Source organism: Carassius gibelio, chromosome A4, assembly GCF_023724105.1.
Source record: "Carassius gibelio isolate Cgi1373 ecotype wild population from Czech Republic chromosome A4, carGib1.2-hapl.c, whole genome shotgun sequence".
In the NCBI taxonomy this organism is placed as follows: Eukaryota; Metazoa; Chordata; class Actinopteri; order Cypriniformes; family Cyprinidae; genus Carassius; species Carassius gibelio.
Window position 1 is genome coordinate 12,397,225 of NC_068374.1, and position 19,003 is coordinate 12,416,227.

A 19,003-nucleotide genomic window follows, 5' to 3' on the forward strand; every position below is an offset into this window, starting at 1 on the left:
AGCAATCTTTCACTGAAGGTTGGAATCCCTTCCATTTACTTTATGTGGGCGGAACATCAGCATGGCCTTCTCCAGCAGCGATGTATTCACCCTTTGGCCCCTTCGGTACTAAGGTCAGTGAATTTGCGCTGGGGCTTTGGGAAGGTTACGACCTTAAGCGTAGCTTTTGTGGCACGCCAAGGCTTGTCAACAATTGCAGCGCCTCAGGGTTGTGACGAGGTTCAGGTTATGGCGTTTTCCATAGGACCCCATTTGTCGGTCGACATAACTCGTAGTGACCGACAGATAGGGAACGTCTCGGTTACGTACATAACCCTCGTTCCCTGATGGGGATCGTTATGTCCCCATGCCACAACCTTGAACCATTCGCTGTTGCCGGGACACGTTCTCGGCTCCTCAGCGTAAAACCTAATGAGTGGATGCACCTGTCGCCCTATTTATACCCATTGGCACGGGGAGTGGCTCAGGTGTGTTAATCCACTTGCCAATTTCATTGGCGTTTTCTCTTAAAATCAGAGATGATTGGCCTCCCAAGTGAGACCCCATTTGTCGGTCGACATAACGTCTCCGTTCCCTCCATCAGGGAACAAGGGTTATGTACGTAACCGAGACGATCTTAAAGGTGCTGTAGGGAACTTTTGTAAAAAAAATTTTTTTTTACATATTTATTAAACCTGTCATTATGTCCTGACAGTAGAATATGAGATATCAGATAATCTGTGAAAAAAATCAAGCTCCTCTGGCTCCTCCCAGTGGTCCTATTGCCATTTGCAGTTACAGACCGCTCCCGGTAAGAAATCAACCAATCAGAGCTGCGGTCCGTAACTTTGTTTGTGTTCAAAATGTAGAAATATTTATATAATAAGCGAGTACACCATGAATCCATTTTCCAAACCATGTTTTTGACTTGTCCTGAATCACTAGGGTGCACCTATAATAAGTGTTTATATTCTGACTATTTTAGATTGCTTCGGGGGTACCACGGCGGAGTAACCCAGTACCTTTGTGATTCTTCATAGACATAAACAGAGAGAAGTAGTTCCGGCTACGATGTTCTTCCGCAAGACGCAAGCGGTTCTGTTAATTAACCGCTAGAGCGTCAAAAGTTCCCTACTGCAGCTTTAATGCTTCACTTGATTTGTTTTATGTGCAGGATGTGCAGGAGAAAGAGTCATCGCAAAGTCTCATCATCAGTAAGAAAAGGTTCACTTTTCAGCCAAAGTAGAGTACAACTTGTGAAATGGTTGGAATTTATTTACCGGTGAGTGATTATAAAAAAGATAAAGGCTTATTTATATCTGAAAAATGCTTTACAATGATTTACTACAATAATGTTTGTGTAGCCTGTGGAGTAGACAGAGCCAGTACTAGTTATGTGCTCATTGTCCACAGATTTGCACAAGGTCTCCAACTCAGGCAAATTGACCTGTTAGAGGATCAGATAGCCAGAAGTTCAAGAACTCTGTTGTGAATGACAAATGCACTTAGGAAGGTGAGGTACTTCTTCATAATGACTACAAAAACAATGCAAATAAACATTGCATGCCATTCATTAATATTTCTATTATGTTATTTAGATATGCATAGATGCAATACAGAGACTGAGAAGAAGAACCGGTCTTACAGTTGGTGGAAACTCAAGACGTAAGTTTGTTTCTATTGATGAGTTAAAGTTTGCACACAAAAGGAAGGTAAACGGGCCATGAACAAATTTAAAATAAAAAAAAGAAGAAAGTTTTAATCAAAATTTAATTTAAATATCCATATACAAAATTACTATCCTTTTACCATATTCAAGTAAGCCATTTAGACTCTTTTGGACAAGAAAATAAAACATCTTTTTCCTATTGAAGAAATTTTGCGAGAGCTGTTTCGTCTTGGCCATATTTCCGCACTATAAGGCGCACTGGATTATAAGGCACACCTTCAATGAATTACCTATTTTAGAACTGTTTTCATATATAGGGAGCACCGGATTATAGGGCGCATAGGAGAGAAGATACTGCATTCAGTGAGTGTGTGTGTGTGTGTGTACATACATTACCTGTCAAAAGTTTGGAAACAATGTAAATCTTAACTTATCACTTTATATCAGTGAACACATCCTTGCTGAATAAAAGTGTTAATTTATTTTAAAAAAGGAGAAATAAACTTACGGACCCCAATGTTTTTTAATAGTTTATGCATTTAGCAGACTCTTTTATCCAAAGCAACTTTTGGTGCATTCAGGATTCATATATATATATATATTGGTGCTGTCAATCGATTAAAAAAAATTAACTAATTAATCGCACAATTTTTTAAAATTAATCGCGATTAATCGCAATTAAAAGACTGAAACTTTTTGGATATGTAAATGTAAATAATTAATGTAAACTCAAGACAAAGAAACTATTTAAATTCAAAATATGATTGTTTATTGGAATTTTTGTTTAACTTGTAACACAGATTTTCTCATGTAAACAACATACCTGCAATAAACCTGTCACAGACGAGACAGGAGGCAGACAGGATGGTCAGTTTGAGAGTTTTATTTGCAGAATGCTCCGAACCAGACGGGAATATCAGAATGAGAGCGAGTATGGACCAATATCGATTTACTGAACGATCTCTAATCACAGGAAGTGGAAGTGGGATCACCGAAGGAGGACTGAAGGCAGAAGAAGACGGACCGATCTTTGAGGGTTCTCAGAAGATTCGCGGATTCTCAGGTGAGTGTTGAGACAGAGTCTGTAAGCCATGTAATGACGAGATCAGACGGAGACTGAAGGTTGAGGCGGGTATATAAGGGTGAGCAGTGATGAAGGATAGCAGGTGACGGTGATGAGGATGAAGAGATGCAGGTGATGACAATTAATATTCAGGGGATGACGAGCGAGTGGGTGGAGGGAGTGATGATGATGGTGGAATCCTGACAAAACCATCAATATCCTCCAAATTAACTGTTGGCTTGAAAGCCATATTTATTACAGAAATAAAAACACAGGCATGTAAGTACCATTTGAATTTCAAAACAATCAATGCCAATAAAAAACAAAAATGATTTCCATGTTGAATTCCAAGTGGACTGCAAAAAAATTCCAAAGTATAGTCATTGCCAGTGCTTTAAGTGGGCCGGTACGCACCAGTACTCAGTACCGCCACTTCCAAATATAGCTCTTGAGCGTATACCGCCACCTCTCCGTGCGCCCAGAACGTGCTTGTAGCGTACCGGTACACTCATTTGGACATCTGTTTTAATAGAGGTTTTAATCTTTTACCGGCACTGCCGATTTTCAGAGCGCCCTTCACAATGCAAGCTTCCTAATTCATCCCACCCAGAGCAGAAACTACATTACCCATTCACCCTTAAGTTATACAAGTGAATAGCGCATGTGTCGCTTTTCCCACTGTTAAGTGTCAACAACTCAACGTGGCCGGAGAAGGTGTGTGAAACTCGTTGTGAGTTATACTAAAGCAAAATCTTGAGTATTGATTGTCTGATAAACATTAAAAACTGTCTGCGGAGGTTGATTCGTCTTGCAGCCCCCGCTGGCTGCTCATTGGATGCAGCATCTTTTTTCTAAGTTCTAAAAAAATACAGTAGACGGCAAGGCACAAATTTAGATATTCATAAATTTATCTAATTAATCTATAGCCTATGCACAAAGACAATATGATCTTTTTGTCCCCTTTTTGTTTTAAAGCTTGATGAAGAGAGAGAGCGCAAGTTGCTGCAGCTGAGGAGGACAGTGATGCACGCGTACAGGAGTGATTGACAGTTCGCGGCACTGTGTACAAAAAATACTCCGCTACACAATTATTTCGTTATTTTCGTTTAAGCTTATTAACGTTAGCGTTATATGATATATTTAGCGTTATAGAAAGGACGCACTGTTACAGTCATTGTTTTTTTTTTTAAACAATGACATTTGAGTTCATGATTTTAATGTTGCTGTTTCTTGTGGCAGACTAAATGAAGAGTAATGTTTCTTGTGGCAGACTGAAGAGTAATCCGGCAGAGTTTTATACTGAAACTTTCCGTCTAAAAGTCCTTCCTTGGTCTTAACCATATTTCTTTGCACGTTGAACACACATAGGCCACAACTGGAAATAAAAAAAACCGCAACCGCGTTAATTGCGTTATTTTTTAACGCGTTAAATATTTCAAATTAATCGAATGCGTTAACGCGCTAATTTTGACAGCACTAATATATATATATATATATATATATATATATATATACATACACAAACACAGGGTGAAATAAAAGTGCAGGATTTAAAGATCAGTCTATTATTTACAAAATGAAATATTTGGTGACATTTTGGGTATCTCCAAATGTACCTAAAGTTTGATTATTTTCTTCTAGTATAACCGTGGTCGTTTCCGAACTACATGGAAAAGAAACAAATGGGTTTTTGGAATACTGGAAATGAAGGGACATAGACGTTTGCCCATTTTGAAGATTGTCAAAAACCGCTCAAGACAAACTCTACTACCCATTATCAGAAGGCACGGAAGAAGAGGATCCACCATTTTCAGTGACTGTTGGAGAGCATATGTTCAGGCTCTTCCTAGACACAGATACAGGCATTTTACGGTCAACCATTCAAAAAAATGTTGTTGATCCAGTCACTGGTTGCCATATGCAGCACATTGAGCGTGCATGGCAAAGCATCAAGTCACAGGTTAACAAGCACCGAGGCAACAAAAGCACTCCACTCTTGAAAGAGCATTTAAAATGTATTCAGTGGTATCACTGGTTAGGCAAACGTAACATACTAGGAGTAATTGCTCAACTCTTTCATGACATAAGAAAATATTTCAAAATCCATTAATCTGTAGCCATGCAGAACATATCAACTTATAAATATTATTTCTCTTAAGTTCACGTAGAACAAGAATACAAATGTTTTATTTGTTCTAATATCAAATAGGGTAATTATATGTAGATCCAGATTGCTTGATTTATTTTAATGGTCAGTTTTTGTGTATTTTCAGTGTAAGTACACATTAGTTCCCGGGTACCAACACACGTTCTACACTTTATTTTAAGTGGTCAGTTTTTGTGTATTTTTCAGTGTAAGTACACATTAGTTCCCGGGTACCAGCGTAGGTTCCACACTTTATTTTAAGTGGTCAGTTTTTGTGTATTTTCAGTGTAAGTACACATTAGTTCCCGGGTACCAATGCAGGTTCCACACTTTATTTTAAGTGGTCAGTTTTTGTGTATTTTCAGTGTAACTACACATTCGTTCCCGGGTACCAGCGTAGGTTCCACACTTTATTTTAAGTGGTCAGTTTTTGTGTATTTTCAGTGTAACTACACATTAGTTCCCGGGTACCAACACACGTTCTACACTTTATTTGAAGTGGTCAGTTTTTGCGTATTTTCAGTGTAAGTACACATTAGTTCCCGGGTACCAATGCAGGTTCCACACTTTATTTTAAGTGGTCAGTTTTTGTGTATTTTTCAGTGTAAGTACACATTAGTTCCCGGGTACCAACACACGTTCTACACTTTATTTGAAGTGGTCAGTTTTTGCGTATTTTCAGTGTAAGTACACATTAGTTCCCGGGTACCAATGCAGGTTCCACATTTTATTTTAAGTGGTCAGTTTTTGTGTATTTTTCAGTGTAAGTACACATTAGTTCCCGGGTACCAGCGTAGGTTCCACACTTTATTTTAAGCGGTCAGTTTTTGTGTATTTTCAGTGTAACTACACATTAGTTCCCGGGTACCAACACACGTTCTACACTTTATTTTAAGTGGTCAGTTTTTGTGTATTTTCAGTGTAACTACACATTAGTTCCCGGGTACCAACACACGTTCTACACTTTATTTTAAGTGGTCAGTTTTTGTGTATTTTCAGTGTAACTACACATTCGTTCCCGGGTACCAGCGTAGGTTCCACACTTTATTTTAAGTGGTCAGTTTTTGTGTATTTTTAGTGTAAGTACACATTAGTTCCCGGGTACCAAACGCAGGTTCCACACTTTATTTTAAGCGGTCAGTTTTTGTGTATTTTCAGTGTAACTACACATTAGTTCCTGGCAGGACCGTGCACAGACCTTTTGAGGGGCATGTGATGAAACCAAAAAAGGGCACCCCCTCCCTTTTTATTATATCAAGATTATTTAGTAAGCCAGCATAAAAGGAAGAAATGGTCACATCTTCATGACAAATTCAATAACACAAAATAATAGTCTCAAAAGCTTTAGATTTATTCAAGATAATAACAACCATAATAATAATATAAGATAATTAGATAATATATATTATCTATAGATAATATAGACTCCCTCTTTTTTTAAATTGCATTTATATAGAAAAAAAATACTTGACTCATACATAAACATGTTAACCAAATAATACAAATTAGCTTATAAAACCAAACAGAAACCAAAATCTTTTTTTATTGAACTTTATCTACTTTTTTTATGAACTTTGCAAAGAAAAAAAATTATATATTCTCTTTTTTAGCTATTCTGTTTGGTTTTATAAGCTAATTTGTATTATTTGGTTAACATGATTATGAATGACATTGAGAAGAGGGGAAGGTGAGCAATGAATTAAGTATTTTTGACAAACATTTTTGAAATATAATTTAAGTAATTATGTCCAACTCAATTCCAGATTACAAGAAACTATAGCCATATCGTTACTATAACATATCCAATATGTATCCGCCTAACTGGCAAAAATTTGATACTGTGGTGGACCAGGGATGTTGGTCTCTTGAAGGTCTCTTATCCACTACACTTTCCCTAAAATAAGCCAGCAATGAAAAAATAAATAAAAACAGTGTGAAAAGTACAGTTGCAGTGAAAAGCATTTCTGAAGGATCACGTGACACTGAAGAGTACTGATGTAATGATGCTGAAAATTCAGCTTTGATCACAAAAATAAATTACATTTTAAAATATATTCAAATAGAAAATAGTTATTTAAAATTTTAAAAATATTACACAATATAAGTGTTTTTGCTGTATTTTGGATCAAATAAATGAAGCCTTGGAATGAATCATGAATTACATTCTGCATGATAAAATATAAAGATTTCACAGTGATCTTCTGTCATTTTTTTTAGTTACTACTACATTACTGTAGTAAAACCATGTTTTACTACATTTTATACATGTGAGGACAAGCGGAGAGTATACCATAACATGATTAGCCTAAATGTTAATAAATTAAGTGTATCAGCAATCATAAATCAAAGAAGAAATTTCTTAGAAATATGTTATCTAGGTGACGAGGATCACTCGTCGCTTTGTATAAGTTCCAGTACGAAACAGCGCAGGGGCGCACCTGTTATGATTTTCCGATGGTAAAAACAAATTATATGTTGTTGAATCACTTACCAATATATTTAGTTTTTGACCAGCAAATTTGTGCAAATGTGAATTTTTTTTTTTTTTTTTGTCATTAAAACGGCGACGGCACCTGCCGCTGCCGGTGTCCTGACATTTTATCCTACCGTGTCAGATTTTCCTACCCTGGTTTACTGCGCACGTGCACATCAATATCGCATCCTTTGTCACATCACATTTTCATCTACATGTTACAAACTAGTTTTTGTAGCTATATAGACGGAGCGCTCGGTTTTTCCTGTGGTAAAATGCATTTGGCCAAAATCGCATTTTATAAAAGATGAAATGCTACAGTATGCACAGTCTATTTAAGTGTTGGCTATGTATTGGCTATGACTAGATGGCAAATGTTAGCCCTCTCTCTCAGGCGATGTCCCACATGTCTCAGTCAGTCAGACAGACATCCAATAAATAAAATATGAGCCTTTATAGACAAGTGTTTAGTAGTACTTATTCAAACAAGAAGATATTTATTTACCCTTCGCAAAACTTTGTTCAGCTCAGCTGTTGTCTACTGTGCGGCTGCTGTGGAACTTCAGTTGATTCAATTAATATAGAGGGGGCGGAGTTATCAGCTTACTGACAGTTTGAGGATCGAAAAAGATTTACACAAGCTCGTTTTAAGAACTTTCATTTGCGAAATATTTGTAAAACAGACAGACAGATGTAAAAGGTTACCAATAGCATTGCTTTAAAAAAAAAAAAAAAAAAATTAAAATAAAGGGCACTTCGGAGTGTAAGGGCAAAAAGGGCATGTGCTCTGCACAGGTTGAGCCCTACCTGTGCACGTGCCTGGTTCCCGGGTACAAACGCAGGTTTCGGACCCTTTCTGGTAACACTTTACAATAAGTTTTCATTCCTTAACAATATTCCACAGCATTTATTAAGGTTAGTTAATGTTAATCTCAGCATTTATTAATATATTTTTAAGATCCAATGTTGCATCTGACAATCTTGGTTAATGTTCTGTGAATTAACATGAAAGAGAACATTTTAACTAACATCTACTAAGATTAATACATGCTGTTAAAAACAGGAGTGTAACGGTATGTCTATTTGTACTGAATGGGTCATGGGCAAATTCCAAATGGAAGTGGTCATTCCTATGCCCTATTCCCTTGGAAGGACGGAGCCTTTGAAGTTGGGACTTTAGAGTGAGCAGGGCAAGTGCGTGTTATTATGAAGCTTTTACACATTGCACTTGGCAAACACCTTGACTGTTAAATGGTTTGAATAAGTATCCACACACAAGTAGGCATGAACTATAATGCTTTATATGTGTAAAAACACCGCCCCCCCCAAAAATTAACAGAAACTGTAGCGTAGTTACAATTGTAGTTACAATATGCAATTATGGTGTGTCCTTATAAAAGTGTACTTACAAATGTAACTACACTACAGTAACTACAAATAAATCAAGCAGGTACTTAAAATGTAAGTACATTAAATACAGGTAAGTACATCATAAGTACATTGTATCAAATGCTTAATTTGATGTAAGTACATAGTTGTTTAGGTCACTTAATATAAAGTGGGACCGGCCTGTGGACCAACTTGAACTTAAAAGGCTGTAGAGCCGGATACCACCGAGTGATCTGCGCGTGGTCCGAACAGAGGGTGAACTCCCGTCCCAGGAGATAGTAGCGGAGGGTGAGGATGGCCCACCTGATAGCCCGGCACTCTTTTTCAACTCTTTCTCTTAGAGAGCTTACGACTAATGTACACCACCGGCCGTTCCTCTCCCTCCATCTCCTGAGACAGGACTGCACCCAGCCCCCTGTCCGACGCGTCTGTCTGCAACAGAAAAGGGAGAGAAAAATTAGGAGCGTGTAACAACGGCCCGCCACATAGGGCGGCCTTGACTTGGGTAAAGGCCTGCTGACATGGCTCCGTCCACTGGACTGTATCAGGCGCCTCCTTTTTAGTAAGATCAGTCAAGGGGCTGGTGAGGTCCGAATAATTAGGCACACTCCCTCACCTGCTCGATGGCACCAGTGTAAATGGGTTCAAAGGTTGAAAGGAAGAGGACGAGGGGTCGGCTTTACTGCTGACGACTTTTAATAAGAATATATAAAACAAAAACGGTGCCTCTCACACCATAAACAGAAAGCTCAGTCCGGTTCTCAGTTCTGTGGTTCACGCTCGTCAGCAGCGGGTCTCTCTCATTCTACTCCTGTTTCTCCTGGCGTTAAATACTCTCTCCATGCCAATTACTGAAACAAGAGACAGGTGTTGATTATTTCCGTTCAGCCCGCTCACTCACTGTTCGTCTCCCAATTCTCTCTCCGGCTGCAGACTTCGCTAAACCACGCCTCCGCCTCCACAGCGGGCATTTGCTGACAAAATGTCCGGCCCTCCCACAGTAGAACCATAAGTCCCTGGAGAGTCTCTCTTGTTTTTGCTGAGGAGTGAGACGCAGGCGTCCCACCTGCATTGGTTCAGGGTCAGCAGGGGAAGGCAGAGGCAAGGCAGAGATGGAGTCACTGGTAATTTCTCCCACTCTCCAAGAGGTGCGAGCAGTCGATCGTTGGCAACGAAGGTGGCTTTCCACATGGAGGGCCAAGTCGAGAAGATCATCACAGGTGTGCGGAAGCTCATGGGTTGTGATCCTGTCTTGGATCTCCTCATCCAGTCCAGCATGGAATACAGCTCTACAAAACCCTCATTCCAGTCAAAGGTCGCTGCTAAAGTCTTGAACTTATAGCGAACTCAGTCACTGAACGAAGAAGAGCCAAGCTTGGGTTGAGCAGGAGAAGGTTAACGCTGCCTGGAAGCAGAAGGGAGAGGAAAAAAGAAAAACTAAAAGATGAAAGCAAAACTTTCAAGGTCTCTGCTCAGCCAAAAAACATGAAAGAAGATGTGGTCAGAGCTCAGCTTGCACAGAGCACAATAAGATGAACTGACACAAGACAGCACACACAAGGAAGCTAAATAGGGAAGGAGTAATTAACATAATGCAGAGCAGGTGATGTTGTGGGCCAAAAATAAGATAATAAATGGAGCAAGAGGGTGGAAAAGGACACCACAATGACACAGAAGGACATGATAAGTGTAAACACAACACACAACCAAAATAAGGGAAGAACAGACAGATCAGCCCAGGTCGTGACATAGTAGTATTACAATTTAAATACTGACTTTTTATTTTACAGCAGTTGTACCATTTTTAATGCTTTTATAATCATTTAAATCGGGTCGGCAAACTTTTCGGCATGACGTGCCATTTTTAATTTTCCTGGTTAACCCTCTGAGGTCTAAGGGTATTTTTGGGGCCTGGAGAAGTTTTGTCATGCCCTGATATTTGTCCCTTTGTTCAGTTGCTCATAAACATCTAAATCTAATCAGCACAAACAGGGTACATGATTGTGTTTTTAAGAAAAAATTTTTTAATGTGTGGTGAAAAACTAAAAATGTTAAATCACTTGAATAAGGCCATAAAACACATAGAGAACATTGCCCTTATGAAAATTAACCATGGTTTTACTACAAATAAAACCAAAAAACCATGGTTACTATAGTTAAACCATGGCTATCACAAATTAACCATGGTTTTGCTAAATTAACCATAGTTTAACCATGGTATTTGTAGTAAATCTGTGGTTATACAAATGGTAGTCAACACGCCAAAAAACCATGGGTTACTACAGTTTTACTATAATAAAACCATGGTTATTTTTCGTAAGGGTGGTTCCCGGGACTTTTGAGAACTGGAGCTTGTAGCCTAGAATTTTTCTTTCTAAATGATGTGAAAATCATCAATGGCCCGTATAATGAGCTGCATAATGACTGAGAGGGAAGAGTTATAAGTAAGAATCTAAGGACAAAGTAAATGTATATCATTTTTATGTTTGTAATTTATTTAGAATATACTTATCACACAACATGATTTAATATTCACTTGCGAGTGCAGTTAAAAGTAAGAAGCGAGAAACAGAGAAGCACATGTATGTGCAGCGGTCACACACGCATCCGTAGGCTAGCGCAAATTCATCTTTAATTCTCACACTTTAGTATTTATAGATCCTAACAGGCTGTGTGATTATGAGAAATGAATATTATTATCAATAATATTCTACAAATTAGAAAATAGTTGACTTCAGTAATCCAAATGAACTGAAAATAAAAAGGGAGTCTTTATTACAGTTTTTTACAAGCACTTTGTTACTATTTTCAGAACCTTGATGTCATTTTTCACAACTCTAGACACAAAACTCACAACCAATGATCAAAATGCACAGTTTTCAAAACTCTAACCCTTTTCTCAATTGCTTGGATATAATATACATAAAACTTAGATCATTTGTTCATTCAACAGAAATCACCTGTTCAATATGACTCAACTTAACATCAAGTGCTACTATTTCAAAAGGCAATTCACACAGAACATTTCAAATGAGTGTCTAATCATTTCCTTACAATGATCTAACTATCAATTGATACAACTGCTCAAAATGATAAGTAGCTGTTGCATTACTCTTAATGCATAGTTGTATGGAATGTTTACTGTAAATCATGAACCAATCAGACTACAATATCAATGGATGTAGCCTAATATTTGATCATAATGCTTCATCAGACACTGTGTCTATGGCCCCAAATACTGTACCACCTTTTCAGACTATTTACAGTATTGACAGAACTGCACTGTGTAGATACAGGCCCTTGTAATTACTTGTCCAATTCTGCCAACTCGTTACTGATGATTGAGTGCACATTGTGGAATGACCCAGATAGCAAACTGACTCCGCAACGGATCCGCCCCAGAGGTATCACAAGCTCCAGAACGGATCCGCAAAACGGGTCCGGAACGGAGTCTACTTGCACAGCGCTGCGGATCCGGAACAGATAAGGATTGTGGATTCAGATCAGATCCGGGGCAGACCTGCCCCGTGTCCGCTGATAAGGAAGTTCATCCGCGCCGCGGATCTGATCAGGAGCCGTTTATGAAGCACCTGATCCGCCGCGGATCCGATATGGACCCGCTTATTAAGTGGGTCATTTGGTCTGGATACCTTTCAGATCACTCTCGAACTAGTATTCTGGCCACAACTCGCTACACAGAAATTTTTTAAATCTAAATGGACCAACATCAGATAGACTGGATTGCTCTATAAAAGCTTTAATATTTTATGTCTCCCTTTATTAATAAAACATGAAATCATTCAGAACTTTAGCCAGTTACAATAAAACTATAAAAATAGTCTGTAAATGTATTTACAATCTGTAATTACTTTTATTATTTTTAGTTTAATTATTTATGTACATTAATAAGTATTGAATAGAATTATTACAGAAAATGAAATGCAAGCATAAATTGTACCTTTTTTTATTTAATGAAAAATAAGACTTTACAACATTAAGAAGAGTAAATATTTGAGCAACATTTTTTGTTAACAGTTGTACTGCTTATTTTCTTTATTTTTTTTAGAAACTGGATTTCATTTAATTTTCTTTTAATAGAAAAATAAAAACAAGTTGATTCTTTGAATAAAAACCAAAACAATTAAAAAACATTTATCTAAAATAGTAACCTTGTACCTTTATTTTATTGTAACTGTTCAAAACACCGAAGGTAACAATGAAGCTCTGAAGAACTCTACTGCTGGGTGCTCACAGTGGGACGTTCCTTGAGCTTCCCCTATGAGCTGCCAGGCTGAACCACCGTATTGTGTGTTTTGTGATTTCTTCATCAGTGGCGGCACGTGATACATGGCTCTTTCTCACAGCACCTGTAATACACAAGCAGATTTTCATTTAAAAAAAAAATCATTCACATTGAAGCTACCAGTTTTTTTTTTTTTTTTTTTTTAAAGGATACACATAACCACTGCCTTTAAAACAAAAGTGTACAACCTGACATTTATTAGGTACAATATGTAACTTTTGGCGCTCTAGCATAGGGCTGTGTAGATAAACAATATTATATTGAATTGCGATAAAATATGTTGATAATGATGAGAAGCCCTAGGCATTTTTACTCGATATGGATTAATATAAGAGCCAATATCATACAGCAAAAATATGCGACAACAGCCAATCAGCATGCAGCTTTAAATGTTCACGTTGTAGGGGAATTTACAGTTAAAACCCAAGGACCAGATATTTGGCAATGAATACCAGGAGTCAGAGATGAGTTCAATTAATAATAATAATTTTACTTGAAGAAAATAGTTAGCAATTTCATCAGCAGAAGTCAGCTTCAATACTCTCGACGGAGTTCGCAGGCCGCCCCCCCGTACAACTCAAAATCAACCACAGTTATACCCTGACAGAGGATACTCACTGCATCAATACATAAGTCAACTAAATTCTGATTGGTTCCAAAACCTAGATTAACTCTCCAAAGACGTATATCTGATACGCTGGACACTGGCAGTTGATCGTTTGTCCTGGGACTGTCTCTGAGCTTCTCCCTGTACAGACAGATACTAACACACATACACAGAGAACTTATCTAAAATTCAAGGCTTTCTAGCACTGGCAAGTGTCTTATTACGGTTGGATACACACACATAATATGTGGACATTAATATGTGGACAAAAGGAAAAGAAATACAGCACACATAAGGTTACACAATTCACTCTTGCTATAACTTGATTAATAGTCAAACAAGAAATCATGTAATAATATAATTAATATCAGTATGAAGGATATGGCAATTCGGCATATACTCCTTCAACGTCAAAAAACAAAGTCAATTCCAAAAGCTTCCTAAGTCGATGAATCAGTATATCATGTAAATGAATGTGGCTGACTCCCTGATCAGTGCCCTGACTACTGAAATAGTGAGCTGATTGAGATGCAACCATAGACTTTACTTGGGTGGGCCGCCCAAGTATATTTGGATACACATTTATGCTTTTATTACTTTTATCCTCTCAGACTTTTGTATCCGGCCAAGATAATGAAACCATCTGCATTGATTAACTAGTGGAAAATCTCCCCTCGCCCTACGTGTTTCGTACCTGCTTGTTATGTGTGCGTCAGAACTGTTTGCTCCCGCTGACATTCCCACATTTACTTACACAGGAGGAACTTCTTGGACTCCATCTGGCTGAATGCTTTTTTCCCCATTCACACCCTTCTCCCAACGTCATCCTGGAACATGCGGGAAAGGATGTTCCACTTCCACGTGACACGTTTTGTGTCATGGCCCCCAACAGTCGCAAGGGAAGAAATCTAAAATGTAACAAAAATCCTGTCAGTTTCTTATATATTAAAAGGTTAGTTCACCCCAAAATTAAAATTCTGTCATTAATTACTCACCCTCATGTTGTTCTACACATGTAAGGGCTTCATTCATCTTCGGAACACAAATTAAGATATTCTGATTAAATCCGATGCATGAAAGTGAAACCAACAAAGTAGGTTGTAAACCTAAAAAGTAGGTTTTTAAACAAAAACATCTCTGAAAATTCTTTGTATACTATGTACACTCCATCACTGCTTTCCACAGTGTTATATATAATGCAAATCTCATTTCCAATAACAAACACAACCTAAGAAACAGCCTAAACTTTTAACCTTGTATGAATCTTTTGAAATCAAATGGCACGTGTATTACATGTTAAAAGTTGTAGTGTGGACCATTATAAGTAGGGCTGGACAATTATGACCTAAAATCAAAACCTCAATTAATTAAACATTTTACCTCAATTATTGAGCATGAGCACCGAGCTCGATATAATACACATCGGATCATATAATCGTTTGAATGTCTAAACTGGCAAACCATAGGCTAATACACATAAACCATAAAACACATACAACTGACAGAGTTTAGTGAAGACGCAAGGCTCACTGCTCGTGCGCTGTCTCTGTGTTTTACATCAATTGCGTCGGTTAGAGGTTCTGAATTTCGGGTTTCAAGTACTTTGATTAATCGTCCAGCCCTAATTATCAGTATTTGACAAAATAGCTGGCTAAAGAAGTTTAAAACAGTTTTTAATCTTACTTTACTCAGATGTTCGTTTAAGATGAAATCGAAAGATGCAATACTCCAAAAACACACTGGTGGCACTTGAATGAGCTGTAAGCTGCAACAGAACACAAACACAAACAGTAACTTATTAATTATTAATTAATATGGTAAGAAATAATGGTATGAATCTTTTGAAATGGCACATTTATTACACGTTAAAAGCTGTAGTTGAGGACCATTATCAGTATTTGACAAAATCAAGTTTAAAACAGTTTTTAATCTTACTTTCCTCAAATGAAAGATGAAATAGAAAGAAGAAATACTCCAAAAACACACTGGTGGCACTTGAATGAGTTGTAAGCTGCAACAGAACACACACACACACACACACTTACTCATTTTTACACACATGGTAACTTATTAATTATGAATTAATATGATATGAAATAAAGATCTGAAACAACATTACATGAAGTGGAGAATAGTCATATCATATGTAAACAAAAAAATAGACTAAAACAACTAACGTTAGAAGTTCAGTGAAAAAAACAGATAACTTTAGGCCTAACATTAGCTTGCCTGCTATTTTACTTGAAAGGAGTGAAAATGTGCGTTTAGGTCACACTGGACTGAAACCTTATTTAAAAAGCTTATTAAATCGCCCCCTCCCAAAAAGATTAAGAAACTTTTTAATCAAATCTGAGTTAGCGCTAATGACTCTGAAGAGCTAACTTGGCCACAGTCATTTTTTAAAATTACAAACATTAAAAAAAATCAATTAACGGTAAAGTTACTGGATACAACTGTTCAAATAAAGTATATTTTAACTATTCTTACCGTGTTCAGTCTTCACCGACCTGTCGGCTCCAGCTTTTCCACGGTGAGGAGAAGGATTCAGTCAGTGACAACGATAATTGAAAAAGGCGCGTCCGGTTAGTGAATCTGCCCAGTGTCTGTGACGAGTCCGCAAACTGACAGTGTGCTGAGCGGAGGCGGGGCATATTCTGTGCGCGTTGTCGAATTGAATCCGAGCGTAGATCAGACCAGGCGACTTGAAAGCGGATTCGCCCCGGAGTCTGTTGCTATCTGGGGAGTATATAGTGAAGGGTTGATTGGGATACAATTGCAAGAGCATAGTGATACGTAACATGGAGCCAGCAGGTGATCCAGGTCACAATGGAGGTCAAGCAGTAGTGGGAGGAAATCTTTTTCAGTACTGTCTTTTCTCTTCTATTTCATAGCTAATTATTTTTCCTTTGATTCAAATAAACCTATGGTGTGATTGTTCTGTAGTGTTTTGCATCAATATATTACAACCTTTGTTCAATGATTCCACTGTGTCTGTAGTATTCTCTCTACTACTGCAGTAATTTTACAGAGATGTATTTACTGTACATGTACAGTAGGTGGCCAGCCTTTCTGGCGCTTACCGCCACGCATACCGCCGCGGCAGAGCCTATAGCCTATTTTTTTCCTCTCTCAAACTTAAAAAAATAAATAAAATGCAGCAAACGAAAATAGGTGATTGATCCGTTAAAATGAAACCTATACACGACTCATAAATTTATTTTTCCTCTGACAAACTTTCTTTTTTAGCGTGTTTAAAAAATAAAAAATAAAGAAAACATTCAGCAAATGAAAATAGGCGATGAATCCGTTAAAATGTGTTACTCTTGGTTAACAGTACTAATTATAATTATTTTACTTCAGAACAGAGCCTGGGACTAATCTAGGTTATCCATGTTTTTTTGTTTGTTTGTTTTTTCATTGCATATGAAAACGACTTTGTTCATTACATTCACTTCACATGATCTGGCACAGATCAGCTTCCCGCAAAGCTCAGCTGTGGACGATTTAAAAATGTTTGATATAAAGCAGTGGTTCTCAACCTGCGGCCCGTCAAGAATTCTAATGCGGTCTGCACAACATGCTGAAAAAAAAAAGAAAAAAAATTGTAAAATTGTATTGTTTACATCAATTTAAAAAAGAATATGCAACTAATGAAATATAAGCTATATCCTAATGTTTTTACGTGATTTTTTTTCTTCTTCATATATTATTTTCAGACATGAGCACTGGCATAAGCATTTAACGAACACATACAAGCGCGCACTTTGGCAGAATTCAATTCAAATAGTCATCAACAGCCATTAGGTAAATTGCCTGTAAGGTAAAATTGCGCATCAGAATGGACACATTTGTTTTTTAAGGGAGAAAAAAAAGAAATTCAAAAAATGCCAGCGAATGAACATGTACAAACTGTCAATAGTCGCAGTATCAGTATGGAGAAGTGCTGGATTTTCGTTTTTTATTTTATTTATTTATTTATTTATTTATTTTTACCCTGCAACTCACTTGAAGAAGTTCAGATAAATGGATTTATACATATTATTAAATTCAAAAGTGCTTTTCCATATTTGGGTCAAAATAGGCTACATCTGTGAACGCACATTTTCTGAAATGTTGCGCGTCAGGTCATGCAAGCCTGCATCTTAAACCCTCTGTCAAACTCTCTGCGTCCGCGAGTCCGCTATATCCGCTAGGTATGCGTGATTGGAGAGTGTGAGCAGAGGCTCTAGCAGACGACCGCGCTGGACAGGTGCGCGTGGTCAGTTGGCTTCAAAAGCAAAATTGCACATGTGCAGCCAGGCAGAGTGAAGAAGCTCATTGCTACTCGAACCTGTGCAATCCGTCAATAAAAGAATATAAAGACAGTCAGATGTGCAATAATTCTGGGCAATTAGAGCTGGCCATCAGCCTGCACAAGTATAAATTGAAGAAGTCTGCATCCTTGCTGGCCATGTCTGCGTCTGGATTGCTCATGCGGAAAGTATAACACAGGCGTTACAATCGCAACTTCTTTGTGCTGTTACTCCTTTCAAACTGAATCTCACAAAATTGGTCAGCTCCCGACAGCATCAGGTGTTTTATTTATGGGGAGTAGAATTGTTTATTTCAATGAATGTAATAAATTATATATCATAATAGTTAGGCTATAATATTATAAATCAGGTTGGTTTGTATTGCTGACGTAATATGTAAATTATATGCGTAGACTTGCACTTATAAAAAAATGGCTGTTTTTATTGTCAATTCAAGAAAGATTATACATATTCTATCACATTTTTACATATTTAGATAAATAAAAACCAGTAAATTTAAAATAAGTAAATAAAATCACAGCTTTAAAGAGACCCCATAATAATTTAAAACAGCTTTTCTGTAGTAACAATATATTTTATTGAATGCAATGATTAATGTTTTATTCTACATCAGAAACTCTCCTGAAGTCTTTTGAGGAATTATATTCATGATACAAGCATCAATTCAATTCTGATCTCAAGTTCATTTCTCATTGTGTATTATTTAGGCACAAAAACAATAGAGAAAAATAAATTACATGTACTTTTCACAAACATGACTCGTAAAGAACTTTTAAATTGAAAGGAAATGTTGATAGTAATAGAAATGAATGATGTTAACACTACAATAAAAACACAAATGTAGATACACAGAAACACTCTCTTATAAATACACACACATACTGATCTCACTAGCTGCGTTTACATGGACACTACTAATCCGATCGTAATAGGACTAGAAGCACAATCAGAATAAAAAAAGTCACATGTAAACACGTCAATCGGATTGAATTGGCCAGATCCGACTAAAATTTTGATCGGATTGTAAGGATTTTGTAATCTGAGCAAGAGGAAATGCTTGA

The 19,003-nt window shown here is 37.3% G+C and overlaps 1 long non-coding RNA gene across 1 annotated transcript; it reads right to left on the reverse strand.

Moving 5' to 3' along the window:
• Positions 1 to 12,745: 12,745 nt before the first annotated feature.
• LOC127970123 (uncharacterized) lies at positions 12,746 to 15,937 on the reverse strand. The gene is made up of 3 exons (XR_008156530.1): positions 14,625 to 15,937; positions 14,384 to 14,537; positions 12,746 to 13,086 (listed from the first exon to the last, which is right to left on the reverse strand). It is a non-coding gene; the product is annotated as an uncharacterized LOC127970123 (long non-coding RNA).
• Between the last annotated feature and the right edge of the window lie 3,066 nt (positions 15,938 to 19,003).